The sequence below is a fragment of the Cavia porcellus genome, unplaced genomic scaffold (genome assembly GCF_034190915.1).
Source record: "Cavia porcellus strain 051 isolate PalLab524CR breed Dunkin Hartley unplaced genomic scaffold, mCavPor4.1 scaffold_5, whole genome shotgun sequence".
Lineage (NCBI taxonomy): Eukaryota > Metazoa > Chordata > Mammalia > Rodentia > Caviidae > Cavia > Cavia porcellus.
Window position 1 is genome coordinate 98,771,209 of NW_026947488.1, and position 6,782 is coordinate 98,777,990.

Genomic DNA, 6,782 nt, shown 5'->3' on the forward strand with positions numbered 1-6,782 from the left:
CTGTTTTCTTTGCCTGGGGCCCAGGATTCAGCTTCCTGTCAAAATCAGTTAGTAAGGAAGAAGCAGGGACCTCAGTCCCAGCCTGCCTGACCTATCTACCTCACTTGGAACAAAACTTGAAGCACAAAAATATAGGAAAATGACAAAATGAAAGACCAAAATGCAGTCTCAAACATCCAGCCCATCCCAAGAAAGCCTAGGAGCCATGTGCATAAAAGAAAATATATGCCACATACCTGAAATACCTGAAATAATAGTAACTGAAATAAAGAAGCAACTCTGGGAAGCCTTAAAGGAAATCAAACTAGAAATAATCTCTCAGGTAAAAGAAGAAATGATAAAAGAAATGAAGGAGATGCTGAACATATCTAAAGAAGACACAGTTAAAAAACTTGAGGAGATAGACAAAAAAGATAGAATCCCTGGATGAACAATATAAGAAACAAACAATATATAAAGCAGATACAAAGAGATATACAGGAAATCAAAAACTCCATTGAAAGTTGTAAAAACTGCCTCAGTGAAAGTGAAGATAGAATTTCAGACTTTGAAGACAAGATTGAAGCCAGTGAACAGGAAAGGAAAGATCTTTTAAAAATAACAAGAAATCAGGAAATAACAATTCAACACCTGCAAGATGACGCAAAAAGGAATAACATAAGGTTAATAGGGATAAATGAAAAAGAAGGGAACAACATAAAGGATGTCAAGAGGATATTTAGAGAAGTAATTGCTGAAAATTTCCCAAACATGAGACTGGAAACTGATATTAAGATCAGTGAAGCATATAGAACTCCAAATAGCCATAACCAAAATAAAACTACACCCAGACACATAATAATGGCCATCCCAGAAATCGAACAAAAGAACAGAATATTAAAAGCTGTAAGAGAGAAAAGACAGATCACCTATAAAGGAAAACCTATCAGAATTACAGCAGACTTCTCAGCACAAACAATAAAGTCAAGAAGAGCATGGAGTGAAGTATTTCAGATCCTACAGGAAAATGATTTCCAACCTAGGTTGATGTACCCTGCAAACCTGTCCTTCAAAATGGATGGAGAAATAAGATATTTCCATGACAAAGAACAGCTGAAAAACTACATGATCACCAAGCCAACCCTGCAAAGAATACTGAAAGACAGCCTAGATGCATCTAGGAAAAAACCACTAAACAAAGCAGACAATTAAACAGAACCGAAAGACAAAAATGCAACAGCAGAAAGATAACATGTCAACAATAAACCAATATATAACAGTTATAACCATTAATGTAAATGGTCTCAATGCACCAATTAAAAGAAACAGACTGGCAGAATGGATCAAGAAACAACCATATGCTTTCTACAAGAAACCCTTCTAACCCAAAATGATACCCATAGACTGAAAGTCAAAGGATGGAAAACAATACTTCATGCAACAGGAACCCCAAAAAAAGCAGGGGTGGCTATTCTATTTGCAGACAATGTGAACTTCAAGCCAATAATGATCAGAAGGGATAAAGAAGGTCACTACATACTGGTTAGGGGAAAACTCCAAGAGGAAGAGATAACTATCTTAAATATACATGCACCAAATTCCAGAACACCCAGTTATATAAAACAAGTACTAACAGAAATGAAAAACCAAATCAGCAGTAACACAATTCTAACAGGGGATCTTAACACACCATTGACACCAATGGACAGATCAAGCAGACAGAAAATCAGCAAAGAAATAAAAGAACTGAATTGCACTTGTGAACAAATGGACTTAATAGACATTTACAGAGTATTCCACCCAACAACAGAATACACATTCTTCTCAGCAGTACATGGGTCATTTTCTAAAATAGACCATATATTAATTCACAAAACATATCTAAATAAATGCAAAAGGGTTGAATCATCCCTTGCATGCTATCGGAACATAGCGCTGTGAAATTAGAAATTAATGATAAAAGATACTAAAAAATTCCCACAAAGACATGGAAACTGAATAACACACTCTTGAGTAATCAGTGGGTCACAGAGGAAATCAAAGAAGAAATTAAACACTACCTACAGGAAAATAAAAACACAAATACAACTTACCAGAATCTGTGGGATGCAATGAAAGCTGTCCTCAGAGGAAAATTTATAGCACTGAGTTCACACATCAGGAAAACAGAATGAATACAAATAAATAACCTGGTGTTACACCTCAAACATCTAGAAAAAGAAGAGCAAGTCAAGCCCAAAGCCAAAAGAAGAGAAGAAATTATAAAAATCAGAGCAGAAATCAATGCAATAGAGACTAAAAAACATCCAAAAAATCAATGAATCAAAGAGTTGGTTCTTTGAAAGAATGAATAAAATTGATAAGCCCCTAGTCAACCTTATTTTAAAAAGGGAAGAAAAAGCTCAAATTCATGCAATAAGAAATGAAAGAGGAGAAATCACTACAGACCCTATAGAAATACAGAAAATCATCAACACCTATTTCAAAAACCTCTACTCTCAAAGGTTTGATAACACAGAGGAAATGGACAGATTCCGAGAAGCATACGAAGTACCAAACCTAGGTCATGAAGATGTAAAACTACTGAATAACCCAATTTCTATTAATGAAATCAAAAATGTAATTAAATCCTTACCTACAAAGAAGAGCCCAGGCCCAGACGGATTCACTGCAGAAATCTACAAGAAATACAAGGAAGACCTAATGCCAACACTCCTCAAACTCTTCAATGAAATTGAAAGGGATGCAATCCTTCCTAAGTCATTCCTGGAAGCAAATATTGCTCTACTACCAAAACCTGAGAAAGACCCAACTAAAAAAGAAAACTACAGACCAATCTCCCTAATGAACACAGATGCAAAAATCCTCAATAAAATATTGGCAAATAGGATACAAAAGCAAATCATCAAGAAGATCATACACCATGACCAAGTGGGATTGATCCCAGACATGCAGGGATGGTTAAATATACGTAAATCAATAAATGTAATACACCAAATCAATAGAGCCAAAAGTAAGAACCACATGATCGTTTCTATAGATGCAGAAAAAGCTTTTGATAAGGTCCAACATTCATTCATGATAAGAACCCTGCAGAAAATTGGAATAGATGGTCTTTACCTCAACATAATAAAGGCCATCTGTGACAAACCAACAGCCAATATCATTCTAAATGGCCAAAAATTGAAGGCCTTTACTTTAAAATCAGGAACAAGACCATTCTGTCCCTCATAGGAGTGGTGGCTCCTATTTAATACAGTACTGGAAATACTAGCCAGAGCAATTAGACAAGAGAGAGAAATAAAAGGCATAAAGATAGGAAAAAAAGAAGTTAAGCTATCATTATGTGCAGATGACATGATACTCTATACAGAAGATCCCCAAAACTCCACTGAAAGACTGCTAGATATAATAAATAAATTTAGTAATGTAGCTGGCTATAAAATCAATACTCAAAAATCAATAGCATTCCTATACACTAACAACAAAGTCACAGGAAGAGAAATAAGAGAAACCACACCCTTCATACTAGCAACCCAAAAAATGAAATATCTAGGAATTACTCTCATGAAAGAAGTGAAAGAGCTATACAGGGAAAATTATATTACACTGAAAAATGAAATTGAAGATGAACTCAGAAAATGGAAAAGCATCCCTTGCTCATGGATAGGAAGAATAAATATTGTGAAAATGGCCATTCTCCAAAAACTCTTATACAGATTCAATGTAATCCTGATAAAAATACCATCAACATACCTCATAGAACTCGAGAAATCACTCCTAAAATTCATCTGGATTGAGAAGAGACCTAGATCTGCAGAAGAGGAGCTGGGCAGATCTGGGGTGCCCTCACCGGCCTCTCTGCGTGCCTGGAGGACTCTGGATATCTCCGCCCAGACTGCTGGAGTTCCCCCAGGCTTCCAGGTGCAGTAAAGGGGCGAGGTGGGTTTGAGGCTATCACATCAGCCTCCCCATTCCGGCTCCACTTGGAGACCTGCTGAGCTGCCGACGGATGGGCGGGCCCACACTATCAGCCTAGCCCAGCCTGTTTAGCTGCCGTGCCTGGACATAGGTCTGCAGAAGAGGAGCTGGGCAGATCTGGGGTGCCCTCACCGGCCTCTCTGCATGCCTGGAGGACTCTGGATATCTCCGCCCAGACTGCTGGAGTTCCCCCAGGCTTCCAGGTGCAGCAAAGGGGCGAGGTGGGTTTGAGGCTATCACATCAGCCTCCCCATTCCGGCTCCACTTGGAGACCTGCTGAGCTGCCGACGGATGGGCGGGCCCACACTATCAGCGTAGCCCAGCCTGTTTAGCTGCCGCGCCTGGACATAGGTCTGCAGAAGAGGAGCTGGGCAGATCTGGGGTGCCCTCACAGGCCTCTCTGCGTGTCTGGAGGACTGTGGATATCTCTGCAACCAGGGAGGGTCCACAGGTTCCTGAAGCACTGCGGCCTGTGGTGAGTACCCTAACCCGGCTGCGATTGAAGAACTGTGGAGCTTCCAAGGGGCAGGTGGGCGCACAGTGTCCCTGAGGCCCAGCTTGTCTGGAACTGCGGAGTTCTGAGCAGGCAGAGGAGAGCCACTAGTTCTGTAGGCCCAAAGGCTTGGGGTAGCGTGGTGCCAGAGTCTCAGTAGCTCCAAACATAGAAGGGGATTTTCAACAGATCCTGAGGTAGCTTTCAAATAACACTTGAAACACAGAAATATAGGAAAATGACAAAACGAAAGACTAAATTACAACCTCAAACCTCCAGCCCATCTCAAGAAACCCTAGGAGCGATGTATATAGAAGAAAATATATCCCATCCACCTCATATATCGGACACAATAGCCACTGAAATTGACAAGCAACTCCAGGAAGCTTTAAAGAAATTCAAACTCGAAATAATCTCCCAGATAAAAGAAGAAATGATAAAAGAAATGAAAGAGATTCTAAATATATCTAAAGAAAACACAGATAAAAAATTGGAGGAACTAAACAAAAAGATAGAATCCCTAGATGAGCAATATAAGAAACAAACAGAATACATAATGCAGATGCACAGAGATATACAGGAAATAAAAAACTCCACTGAAAGTTGTAAAAACCGCCTTAATGAAAGTGAAGATAGAATTTCAGACCTTGAAGACAGGATTGCAGCTAGTGAACAGGAAAGGAAAGATCTTTTGAAAATAACAAGGAATCAGGAAACAACAATTCAACAACTGCAGGACGATGCAAAGAAGAATAACATAAGAATGATAGGGATTAATGAAAGAGAGGGAGACAACATGAAGGATGTCAGGAGGATATTTAGAGAAGTAATAGCTGAAAATTTCCCAAGCATGAGATCAGAAACTGACATCAGGATCAGCGAAGCATATAGAACTCCAAACAGTCATAACCAAAATAAAACTACACCCAGACATATAATAATCACCATCCCAGAAATCCAACACAAGAATAGATTATTAAAAGCTGTCAGAGAGAAAAAACAGATCACTTATAAAGGAAAACCTATCAGAATCACAGCAGACTTCTCAGCACAAACAATAAAGTCAAGAAGAGCATGGAGTGAAGTATTCCAGATCCTAAAGCAAAACGATTTCCAACCGAGACTGATATATCCTGCAAAACTATCATTCAAAATAGATGGTGCAATACGATACTTCCATGACAAAGAACAGCTGAAGAACTTCATGAACACCAAACCAATCCTGCAAAAAATATTGAAAGACAGTTTAGAAACACAAAGGAAAAACCCACTAAGCAAAGCAAATAATTAAACAGAACAGAAAGATAAAGATGCAACAGCAAAGAGATAACATTCCTACAATTAATCAGCATTTAACAGTAATAACCATTAATGTAAATGGTCTCAATGCACCAACTAAAAGAAACAGACTAGCAGAATGGATCAAGAAACAAAATCCAACCATATGCTGTTTACAGGAAACCCATCTAACCCAGAAGGATACTCACAGACTGAAAGTCAAAGGATGGAAAACAATTCTCCATGCAGCAGGAATCCAAAAAAAGGCAGGAGTAGCCATCCTGTTTGCAGACAACGTGAACTTTAAACCAACAATGACCATAAAGGACAAAGAAGGTCACTACATACTCGTAAGGGGAAAACTCCAAGAGGAAGAGATAACTATCTTAAATATATATGCACCAAACTCCAGAGCACCCAGTTATATAAAACAATTATTAACAGAAATGAAAACTCAAATTATCAGTAACACAATTGTAACAGGAGACCTTAATACACCACTGACACCAAGGGACAGATCAACCAGACAGAAAATGAGCAAAGAAATAACAGAACTGAATCACACCTGTGAACAAATGGGTTTGATAGACATATACAGAATGTTCCACCCAACAACATCAGAATACACATTCTTCTCAGCAGTACATGGATCATTTTCTAAAATAGACCATATATTAGCTCACAGAACATATTTAAGCAAATGCAAAAAAGTTGAAATCATCCCTTGCATATTATCAGATCATAGCGCTCTGAAATTAGAAATTAATGACAAAAGATACTGCAAAAATTCCACAAACACATGGAAACTAAATAACACACTCTTGAGTAATCAGTAGGTCACAGAAGAAATTAAAGAAGAAATTAAACAATACCTAAAAGAAAATGAAAATGCAGATACAACTTACCGGAATCTGTGGGATGCAATGAAAGCCGTTCTGAGAGGAAAATTTATTGCACTGAGTTCCCACATCAGGAAAACAGAACGAATACAAATAAATAACTTGATGCTACACCTCAAACAGCTAGAAAAAGAAGAGCAAGTCAAGCCCAA